The following is a 12860-nucleotide window of genomic DNA, read 5'->3' as shown; positions in this document are numbered from 1 at the left end:
CTACTCAAGTTACCTTCTCACATGCTACATATTACATATACAGAATTGAGAAGTGAAAAATAACCTGGGTAGTTTAATGAGTGTGGCAATGTAGTCTGAGTCAATGACGTGGAAACCCTCTTCTCTGCTCTATAAAAGTTGTTTGGTGGGTTTTGTTTGGTGCATTTTGTTAAGTTATAAAGATTTTTTTTTTTTTTTTTTTTTTTTTTTTTACTTTTCATCTCTATACTTCATTGTGTTTTGTAAGATTTGCCAAACTTAGGGAGCTACCTTATCTGGTCAGATCCTATTTTGATATTTTTATCACAGTGGGATAGAAATTTCAGAATATTAAAAGAAAGATTGAATTATTTTATTGCTCTTACATCTGCATCAAATTTCATGCCCTTTAATATCCAGATGCAATTCATGTTTATCCAGTTCTCTGCAGAAATGTGGAAATCCTCCATCAGGATGAGCTGGAGCTCAAGAGCTGGTTAAGCTGATACTTAGGATGGGGACAAAATATTTTTACATCTGTATGACAGCCAGACTCTTGTAGAGATTGTGAAGTGACCTGCCCCAAAAGGGGTGGAATGTTCTGATCATTTTATTAATTTTCCTGAGGAAAAATGTAAGAGTCTATAGAGATATTTGATTATAAACTCTTTTTGCCTTATTTAGAGAAAGGACAGGTTTTGTTCCTTCTCTGTCTGTAGTTAAGAACTTGTTATGGACTGAATGTTTATGTCTCCCCAAAATTTCTATTTTGAAATCCTAACCCCCAATGTGATGATATTAGGAAATGTGGGACTTTGGAAGATGACTAGGTCTTGAGGGTTGAGCCCTCTTAAATGGGATTAGTGCCCATATAAAAGGGAGTGCAGAGCACTCTCTCTTTCTTTCCACCACATGCTAATACAAAGAGAAGTCACCTTCTGCAACTCAGAAGAGGGTCCTCGCCAGAACCCAACCATGCTGGTGTCCTAACCTTGGACTTCTAGCCTCCAGAATTGTGAGAAATAAATGTTTGTTGTTTAAGCCATGCAGTCTATGGTTTTCTGTTACAGCAGCCTGAACTGACTAAGACAGAACATAACTAAAAAAACAAGAAAACAGAATTTATAGATAAAGGGCTTTGAGCAAGAATTTACAGATATTTAATACTGCATAGAATAAAAACAAAAAGCAGTGAATTAACATAATTGCATTAGAAAATTGTTATGAAGATTCAGCTAGTTCACTGTTGATGTATTAAAATGCTACTGATTTATTTATTTTTTTATTGTAACATAATTGATTGTACATATCTGTGGGGCACAGAGTAGAATATATGTGATGTTCAAATCAGGATCATTAGCATATTCAACATTATACCATGTAATTGTTTTTGTGGCCCTCTACCAATTCCTCCCTTACCCCCCACCCTTTCCCCTTTTCTACCTCTGGTAGCCTTGATTCTATTTTCCCCTTTTGAAAGTTCAACATATTATTGTGAATGTTGTATCTTTCTTTCTTCCTTTAAAAAAATATTTGTTCACTTTTTAGCTCCCACTTACAAGTGAGGACATGCAGTATTTCTCTTTCTGTGCCTGGCTTATTTCACTTAACATGCTTTTTCTAAGTTCATCCACATTGCAGATAGTGGTATTTCAAAATGCTACTGATTTTTGTACATTGATTTTGTATCCTGCAACTTTCCTGAATTTGTTTACCAGGTCTCAGTGTTTCTTAGAAAAGTCTTTAGGTTTCTCCATACATAAAATCATGTCATCTTAAAACAGGAACAATTTGACTTCCTCCTTTCCAATTTGGATGCCCTTTATTTTTCTGTCTTGCCTAATTGCTCTAGTACTTTCAGCACTATATTGTATAAGAGTGATGAGAGTGGGCATCCTTGTCTTCTTCCTGTATGATGTTAGCTGTGGGTTTGTCATTTATGGCATTTAGTGTATTGAGATGCTTTTCTTCTAAACCTAGTTTGTTGAGTTTTTTTATCATGAATTTTTAGATCTAAAGGGAGAGATAGACACCAACACAATAACATTTGGAGATTTCAACACCCCGCTCTTAGCATTGGACAAATCATCTAGACAAAATAAACAAAGAAACATCAAATTTACACTGCACCATAGATCAGATGTTCCTAATCATCATTAACAGAACATTTCATCCAACAGCCACAGAATAACATTCATTTTATCAGTACATGGAATATTCTCCAGGATTGACAGTATGTTAGACCGCAAAATAAGTCTCAACAAGTTAAAAAAAAATGAAAATCATATTTTCTGACCACAATGAAATAAAACTATAAAATCAATAACAATAGGATCTATTGAAACTATACAAATACATGGAAATTAAACAATAAGCTCCCGAATGAGCAATGGGTCAATGATGAAATTAAGAAGGAAATTAAAAAATTGCCTCAAACAAATGAAGATAGAAACATAATATACAAAACTTGTGGGATAGAGCAATGACAGTATTAAGAGGAAAGTTTATAGCAATAAACACCTACATCAAAAAAATAGAAAGATTTCAAATAAACAATCTAATCATGCATCTCAAGGAACTAGAAAAGCAAGAACAAACCAATCTCAAAAAAAAAGGAGAAAAGAAATAATAAAAATCAGAGCACAAATAAATGAAATTGAGAAAAAAATACAATACAAAGGATAGAAGTATTTTTTCAAATGTTAAGTAATACACAATTCTAATTAAATTATTTTAAGTGATTTTTATGTAAAGGTAGAAAATTTAACCAGAACGAAAGGGTACAAACTAAAAAGTACAGTAGTCTCTCTTTATCCTTAAGGGATACATTTCAAGACCCCAAGCCGATTTCTGAAATCTTGGACAGTACTGAAGCCTATGTAAATTATGGTTTTTCCTTTAATTACATACCTATGATAAATTTTAATTTATAAATTAGGCACAATAAGAGATTAGCAATAATAACTGATAATAAAATAAAACAATTATAACAATATGCCAACATCACTACTTTTGTGCTTTGGGGCCATTAGTAAGTAAAATAAGGATTACTTGAACACAAGCACTGTGATACAGTGATAGTCAATCTGATAACCAAGATGACTACTAAGTGACTAATGGGTGCTGGACAAAAGAGATGATTCATGTCCCAGGAAGGACAGAGTAGGACAGCATGAGATTCCATCACATTACTCAGAACATGCAATTTAAGACTTATGAATTAGTTCTGGAATTTTCCATTTAGTATTTTCAGACTCTAGTTGACTCTGGGTAACTGAAACCGTGGAAAGTGAAACCACAGATAAGTGGTGGACTGCTGTAAAAGCTACCCACTCCCTTCGCTAACCCCAAAGGAAACCTCCTAAACATTAATTTGGTTAATATTGCCTGACACATATATGGGGATAGGAGAAGGATGTTTGAATGGATGGAAGAATAAATATATATATAGAATGACAAATATTATTTTATAAAAATAGGATCACAGTTGAATTTAGTATTATATATTATTGAATTTAAGAAGGAAAAAATAAAACATAAGGAATTTCAGGATGTCACATAAAGGTTTTGTCATCACAAGAAAGATTTGTCATTTTCAAAAAAATCCCTCAGCATTTAATTGGGAAAAAACCCATTGTCATGTGTCATTAATTTATTTTTAAGTGTTTCAATTTTAGACTGTTTTGATTGAGTTCCTCCTATATCACTCTTATACTACTTCTTATCACCCATTTCCTTGTCTTCCAACTTTTCCTATTTTATTCTTATTTGTATATTATCAGTATTTATAATATTTACATGTAGAAAACAATTTCTACTATAGTTGTTAGCTGTTTCTTCTATATTTAAGTGGATTCTTTGTTTATCCCTAGATATTTTGTCTCAGCTTCTCCAGATCAGAGTTCTTTATTTTGATTTATTTCTTGATTAGCTAAATTTAATTTTCCAGTAATTTTTGCAGAAGAGTTGTAATCCACATATTTTGCATGCTTGGTTGCCTTTTACATTTCTATACTTCATCTGCATGTATTGTTGTCTTCAGTTATTCCAAATTCCCAAGGATGAAATAAAAAATCTCTCAAATCATCCCCTTTTTGTTTACATATAACTCCCTTCTGAAGTTGCATCTACTTTGTTCAGTCTGGTATTAGTACTCACCAGACTTGGTATTCTCCATAGCTGTTTTCTGAAAGTTTCCTTTGTTTCTCTTGAGTGAAAACCACCAGTTTTCTGATTTTATGTCTCCCTCTTTCTTGCTTTACTCCATTTACATCCACATCCACAATATCTTCTTAAGATAAGGTATGTGAGAAGTAAGTGTTTTAAGATTTTAATTCCAAGTGTCTTTATTCTAGTCTGACATTTGATATAATTTAGTTGGGTAAAGAGTTCTAGGTTGAAGGTAATTTTTCTTCTGCTGTTTTGTGATTTTGTTGTGTTGGTTCATTTGGACTTTCCTTTTAAAAAAAGTGTTGTTCAATATCCTCTGGTATCTGGTGTTGTTGATAAGAATTCTGATGCCAGTCTCTTTGTATATGCTTTGTGTTTTTTCTTTTGTTTCTCCCTGGAAGTTTTGAGGATCTTTTATCTATTCTTGGTGTTCTGAAATTTCACAAAATGATAAATTTCTTTTTTTAAAAAATGTATTGTCCTGGAAAATAACTGAGCTTTTCATTTGAAAAAATGTTTGCCTTTCATGCTGGTTTTTTTTTTTTTTTTTTGGTATTTACGTTTTAATTATTCCTTTCTTTTTGTCTTCTCTTTTCTTTATTTCTATGGCTCTTATTGGATCTTATGTATTGATGTGCATGTTCTTGATTTTTCTCTATTGTTTCTTTTTCTTTTTTTTGCTTTTAAAGAGATACTCTCAAGTTTGTATTCCTTTTTGACTTTTGGCAGTCATATTTTAATATTTTTCCAAGAGCTCTTTCTATTTCTCTTAGTATCTTTCATAACATCCTGTTTGTGTTTAGAAAATACAATGTCTTCATAAACCATTCTAAAGGTACTTATTACAGTTAGGTGTATGTGTTCTTTTAAATTAAGTTTTTCCCTTAAATACCAGTTTCCTCTGGCATCATTTTTTCTATCTGCATATCTTGGTTTCCGTTTTCATGTTGTAAAATTTCCTTAAATGCCTGGGGAGCCTTGATTGAAAAATTTATATTTAAGAATAAAGCAATAAAAAGCTGCTTTAGAGCTCTAGATTCAAGGACAGGCCTTGTTAACTTTGTGCTTCATGCCAGTGGGTTAAAGGACCTGTTACACTGGGAAATCTCCAAATGTTAGAAAAGAGGTTTTTGCACTTGAGGCATTTGACTTCATCAGTGAGGAATCCTCTCAACCCTGGCCCTCTTGGGAGTGGTGGAGTAGGAAGAGAGATTTCTGACTTCTCAGAGTTCTGCGCCTTAGGGGTAGAGGAGATTAAAGACAATACACACAGAATTTAAATCAACACCCATGTCTTGAGACCCAAGTTCGAAGCCCTCAGTCTCTCCACAGTTCTGGAGAGAACAGACTTGCTTTCTGGCTGTGTCCCTGTCTCTGTGAACTATAAGCTGTGGCTTCACCTACACTGCTTTTCTTTTTCTTTTTTCATTATCAGATACCACTTCTTTATTTTCTGTTAGCCAAAACATTCATTGACACTTTCAGCTGTAAATGGCCTTTGTTTTTACCAATGCTTGTAGGATTATACTGTTATATTAAAAAAAAAAAAAAGCTTTACTTTCATTTTACTGAGGCCACAAAGAGTGAGGATATCAGGATGTGGTCACTCTACTGTATTGATCTCAAATGGGCTTCATATTATGGGCCTATTCTAGTCAACTAATAGCAAATACCTAGGGCATTATGTTGAGAAGGAATCTAAGACAATGTTTGGGCTATATGATTGAGCACAAAAAGAGACAAGAGTGATATCTATGTGATATAGTTACTATCCCTATATGCATCATTATGTGCATAAAACTGGAGCATGAAATATAAATTTCTGTTCAGAATATATGTAAAAAGAAAACTTGAAGCTGGAATAGATTGAGAAAATAACAACTAAAATGATCAAGGTGTATACAGAATCTTTGATTTAAAAATTTGCATCTTTTTATTATATAGAAATGAAAGCTGAGTGAGTTGATCATCAAGAATTTTATGGGTACCTATGTAGTTGTAGAGTTCATTTTAAGTTAAAGAATATGGAGTTCTAGAACTGGTGATTATTCCCAGAATTTATGCAAGCCTAAAAAAATAAATAGACTCTAGAAGGGTTTTGATAAATTTATGTATTATACATCTGTAACAGTAAATAAAGAAAATTGGGGATATTTACTGATTTATTTACTTCTGAGATAAAGGAACCTGATTATTGAAAAGATACATTGTTATCACTGTCAATTTGATAGGAATGGGCTTACTCAACATGGCATTTATTATGTGATAACTATCCAGAGGTATTAATCTTCCCAATGCATTTTATACCAACGTAGAAAATCATGCAAACTTTGCAATAATTATGTAAAACTGAACAATAATCTAATGAGCACGGAAGTAAGAGCCAGAAGACCTGGATTCCAGTTTCAGCTTAGCAGATAACTCCCTGAAAGTCCTTGGTCATTTAGGCTTTCTCGGTAGGACTTCATATTGCTATCCTTCTAACACTCTGGTAGCTCTCACTGGAGAAACCATACATCTCACCTTTCTTGCTCCCAGGTTGTATAACTCATAGCTAAAAGGCCCAGATCATGTAGCATGGATAAAAGTACCAGTTACATTTGAAAAAGTGACCAAGTGCTCCAATATACTTATTATATTCAGTTCTTGATTTTTCATGTTAACAGGGAAAAAAATGCAAAACAATCTTTTTTAAGCAGATGAGCTTTAAAAAATGTACTTGGCTTGAGATAGCATCATGTTTAGTAATATTTTTATGAGAATTTTCTCTCCAGGTTATGTTTTACTTTGACTAATGTAAAAGCTGGTGGATATTCCTGAGAACACAACAATTTCACATTTGGAAAAGGCAGCCTTAGAATCTAGTTGGTATGAATATTTTATATTTGATGCTAATAATCCCCAGTGAGAATGATGTGCAGCTGGATAAAATTATTAATAGCAATGCTTGTGCTTTATAACAATTTGTGGTGGTTTTAAAGGATGTTTTTAATGGATGTGTACAATTCTTTTATATTCCTCCGATCAAGAGGTGGAATATATGCCCCCTCCTATTCAACCTGAGCAGGACTTGGTGACTTACCTGATGAACACAGTGAGATAGAAGTGATGTTGTGTGACATCTGAGTTTAAGTTAGGAAAGGCTGTGCATCTTCTGCTAGTCGTTCTTGGGGTAATAACTGTTGATGCTTAAGCCACCATGTATGAAGCTAGCTATCCCAAGGCTGCCCTGTAGGAAAGCCTACATAGAGTGATGTTGTGGAGAGAGAGAAACTGACCCAGTTCCTCCAGTCCCTGGATATTTGAGTCTTTCCAGCCCAGGCATCAGACAGTTTATTAAGGAAGCATTAGAGGTGACCCCAGCCTTAGCCACTGTTCAACTTAAGCTTCATAAGAAATCCTGAGCAAAAACTGCCTAGCTGAGCTTTATCCAAACCCAGATTCATTGTAAAAATAAGTAATAGTTATTGTTCTAAGCCATTGTTTTTGGTGGTTTGTTATGCAGCAATAGATGACTTAGAACACACTTTAAAAATCACTTTTTAAAAATGTGCCTAAAATGATAAAAGTGCTAATATAATAGGATAATAATAGCAACCATGGTTTAGCTCATTTAATCCTCACAGTTAGTACATGAGGTAGGTAATATTTTTCACATTTTTAGTTGAGGAAACAGACATGGAGTGGTTAAGGAGTGTGCCAGTACAAGTTGGGATTTTACTCTTGGCAGACCAGGAGGAAAAAATTATCTCTTAGTACAGTAGTAAAAAAGATATTCTGTTGCTATTTGACCTCCCCTTAAGGTCCTATGGGGGAACAAAACCAAGTGTAGTATTGCTGATAACAGCCAAACCTTCCACCATGCCAGATCATTTCCCAATCTTTCTGGAAACTAAACAAAATTCTATGTGATTGCATGTGAGCTGGGAAGCTAAGTTTAAAATTTTTCCCTGTTTTGATAGCCATGTCTAAAATTTTACTGATGGAGATAAATTCCTATAGTTTTGACAACAAAACCCCATTGAAATGCTGGAAAAAATAGCTTAAATACACAGTGAAGAAAACGAGAAAGGAACCTACATGTGCTAGAATTAAGAACATGAACAATAGTCATAATGATAACCATGTGAGCTCATGAAACCATGGACCAGGAAATCGTAGCACCTAGATATAGGACCTAAAATCTATTTTGGGGGAAAAAAAAGAAAGTAAACCACACACAGAAACAATCCATCAAAAGGTAGAGAAATAATACAACACAAAGGAGAATTTGCAGGAAACTGAAAAAACAGAATTACCCAAAAGATTCTATAAAACAAATATATTTAAAGTGATTAAAAAGATAAAATGATGAAATAGGATTTTTAGGAAATGACAGGACACTGTAAGAAAAGAACAATGATTATTTTAAAAAAGATATTTTAGAAATGAAAAATAGTAATTGAAATTTAAAAGCCAATTACTATCCTATGAAGCAAGTACTATCATTATCCTCTCCACTTAGCAGATAAAGAAATGAGGCTCAGAAGATTAAATATTTTGCCGAAATTCACATACCTTATAGATGGTGGAGCTGGACTTGAACCGAGGTCTCTGACTCTAAAGTTTACACTTTTAACTATTATCCTATACTGTCTAACAAAAGTATGAATCCCATAACTATAATAATGGTGTGTGTATACATATATATATACATATGTGTGCATATATATGTATCTTAATATGATTATCTTTATAAATATGTATGTATGCAAACAGGGATATAGTGATGTTAATAGTGGTGAATTGTGGGGGTTGATTTATTTGCAATTTTTTCTTTTTTCTTATTGAAACATAATTGTCTGCACTTATCTGTGGGATACAGTGTTGGATATCAATACCTGTGTGCGATACATGATGCTCAAATCAGGAAAATTACTATATTTATCATTATACAATTTAATCATTTTTTGTGGCCCTTTACCGATTTCTTGCTAACCATCCTTTTCCATCCCCCTTTCCCACCTCTGGTGGCCTCAGTTCTATTTTCTCCCTTTGAAAGTTCAACAAATTATTGTGATTTTTGTATCTTTCTTTCTTTCTTTTTTATTTGTTTATTGTTTTGGCTTCCACTTATGAGTAAGGACATGTGGTATTTCTCTCTCTGTGCCTGACTTATGTCACTTAACCTATTTTTCTCTAAGTTCATCCATGTTGCTGCAAATGTCAGAATTTCATTCTTTTTTATGGTAGAGTAGTATTCCATTACATATATATAACATTTTCCTTATCCAGTCTTCCATCAGTGGACATGTAGGTTGGTTTTAATTCTTGGCCATTGTAAATAGAGCTGCGATAAACATGGGAGTGTAGGTTTCCTTCCCCTCAATGTGATGATTTCCATTCCTCTGGGTATATTTCCAGCAGTGGGATTGCTGGATCATGTGGCAGTTCTATCTGTAATTGTTTGAGTAACCTCCATATGGTTTTCCATAATGGCTGTACTAATTTACAGTCCCACCAACAGTGTAGGGAGGTTACTCATTCTCCACATCCTTGCCAGCATTTGTTGCTCTCCGTCTTATTGATAATGGCCAGCCTAACTGGTGTGAGATGATATCTCACTGTGGCTTTGATTTGCATTCCCTGATTCTTAGTGATGTTGAGCATTTCTATATCTTCCTTTGAGAAATGTCTATTTAGTTCCTTTGCTCATTTTTTAATTGGGTTACTTGTTTTTTTACTATGAAGTTGTTTGAGTTCCTTGTGTATTCTGGATATTAATCTCTTGTGGGATGCATAGTTTAGAAATATTTTCCCCCATCCTTCAGGTTGTCTTTCCACTCTGTTGATTGTTTCTTTTGCTGTGCAGAAGATTTTTAGTTTGATAGAATCCCATTTACTTATTTTTTTCTTTTGTTGCATGTGCTTTTGGGGTCTTATTCATAAAGTCTGTGCCCTGTCCTACTTCCTGAAATGTTTCCTCTATGTTTTCTTCTAGGAGTTTTATAGTTTCAGGTCTTATATTTAAGTCTTTAATCCATTTTGAGTTGATTTTGGTGTATGGGGAGAGGTATGGGTCTAGTTTCATTCTCCTACATATGCATGTCCAGTTTTCCCAGCACCACTTATTGAGGAGGGAGTCTTCTTCCCAATGGATGTCCTTGTTGCTTTTGGTGAAGACTAGTTGGCTATGGCTGATCTCACAGGACAGCTTTATTGGATAGTATGCATCTGGTTATATCCCTATTTTACAACTAAAAAAACATGAGAGAATAAATGAAATCATTTCCTTAGAATGAAAGGGGAGGAGAAGATGTGCAAGATTTGAAGAGATAAAACACAACAGCCCAGCCCCGTGTGCACAGAGTGGGGAGACATCCGGCAAGGGAGGTGGAGGCTCAGCAGAAACCGCACACCCTGTGGGGCCGCCACTGCGTGATCCAGAAGGTAGACTTCACTGCCACCACCCGGCTCCATTCCCAGCACAGCCCAGTGCGCTCAGAGAAGGGAGACATCCGGGAGGGGAGGCGGGAACTCAACGGGGACCACACTGCTGCTCTGCAATCCAAGAGCCCGACCCAATGCATACGGAGCACAGAGACGTCCAGCAAGGGAGACAGAAGCTCCATAGAGTCTACACACCCTGTGGGGGGGCCACCACCGTGTGATACAGCAGCAGGTAGGCTTCACTGCTGCCACCCGGCTCCATCCCAAGCCTGGCCTAGTGCGCACAGAGGAGGGAGACATCCTGTAGGGGAAGGGGAACCTCTGCAGAGACCACATGCTCTGTGGTGCCTCAGTGCACCCCAGCAGCTGGGGCCAGAGTGCATGGAACAGGGAGAAGCCCTGACAGGAAGTGGAAGCTCAGCAGAGACCACACACCCTGAGGTATCGCCCTGTGATCCAGCAGCCCGGCAGAGTCCAAGCTGACCAGAGAGGTGGCTCCCTGGAGAGGCCCAAGACCTGAGGCAACCACACACACAAGGAACTAGTGGCCAACTGAGCAGTCATGGAGGTAGCTATACCAAATTGACAACCACAGCAACATCTTAGTTAGTCAATAGTGTCAAACCTGTGGACTGTGAAACCCCCTGCCACAATGAGTAAACATCAAAAAAAAGATAATAGAAATACAAAAAAATCAAGAAAGTACACCACCAAAAGTTAATAAATCTCAAGCTCTAGATCCTATAAGAAGCCCTTGAAATGACTGACAAGGAATTTCGAGTGATAATTCTAAGGAAACTGAATGAGATACAAGAAAACGCAGCTAGACATCATGATGAAATGAGGAAAAGTATAGAAGACCTGAAAGAGGAAATGCACAAGGAAATCAATATCCTGAAAAAAAAATTTAGCAGAACTTGCCAAACTGAAGAAGTTATTCAGGAAAATAAAAAACACAATGGAGAGTTTAACCAGCAGGCTTGTGGAAATTGAAAAGAGAACCTCTGAACTTGAAGATGGGCTGTTTGAAATAACTCAAGTGGACAAAAAAAGAAAAATGAATCAAAGACATTGAAGAAAATCTGAGAGAGATATCAGACAACCTTAAGCGCTCAAATATCCAAGTCATGGGTATTCCAGAAGGGGAGGAAAAAGGAGATTGCATTGAAAACATATTCAACAAATAATGGCAGAAAACTTCCCAGGTATAGAAAAATTACAGATCTTCAGATCCAGGAAGCTTAACGATCTCCAAACGTATTCAACCAAAAAGGCCTTCTCCAAGACATGTTATAGTCAAATTGGCAAAACTCAAAGACAAAGAGAGAATCTTAAGAGCTGCAAGAGAGAAGCGTCAAATCACCTGTAAGCGAGCCCCAATCAGGCTAACATCAGACTTTTCATCACAAACCCTAAAAGCCAGAAAGGAATGAGATGATATATTCAAAATACTAAAAGACAGGGATTGCCAGCCAAGAATGCTCTACCCTGCATAGCTATACTTCTGAAATGAAGGGCAAATAGTATATTTCTCAGACAAATAAAAACTGTGGGAGTTCACCACCACACAACCACCCTTACAAGAAATTCTCAAGGGAGTACTGGGTTTGGTTCCTGAAAAATAACTACTGCTGCCATAAAAACCCAAGAAAAATCATAACCCACTAGTATAATAAAAATGGCATTCATGAAGAGAAAACAAACAAACAAAAACGCTATCTACAACCTAAGGAACCAACAAACACAGAAAACAAACAGTAAATCAGAAAGCAAGGAACAAAAGACACCTAAGACAACAAAACAATCAATAAAATGCTAGGAATAAATCAACACTTTTCAATAATAACTCTTAATTGAAAAGGATTAAATTCCCCAATCAAAAGACACAGACTGGCTGACTGGATTAAAAAGGAGGACCCAACTATATGCTGCCTATGAGAGACCCACCTCACCCATAAAGACTCACATAGACTAAGAGTGAAAGGATGGAAAAAGATTTACCATGCAAACAGAAAAGGAAAACGAGCTGGAGTAGCTACTCTTATATCTGACAAAATAGACTTTAAACTAAAAACCATAAAAAGAGTCAATGAGGGACACTACTTAATGATAAAAGGACTGATCCATCAAGAAGACATAACAATCATAAATATGTATGCACCCAATGTTAGAGCAGCCAGATTTATAAAACAAACTCTATTAGACTTAAGAAGGAAATAGACACTAATACAATAATAGCAGGGGAACTGAACACCCCACTATCAATATTGGACAGATCATCT

This window comes from Cynocephalus volans, chromosome 8, assembly GCF_027409185.1.
Source record: "Cynocephalus volans isolate mCynVol1 chromosome 8, mCynVol1.pri, whole genome shotgun sequence".
Classification (NCBI taxonomy): domain Eukaryota; kingdom Metazoa; phylum Chordata; class Mammalia; order Dermoptera; family Cynocephalidae; genus Cynocephalus; species Cynocephalus volans.
Note: the sequence above shows the minus strand (reverse complement) of the source record.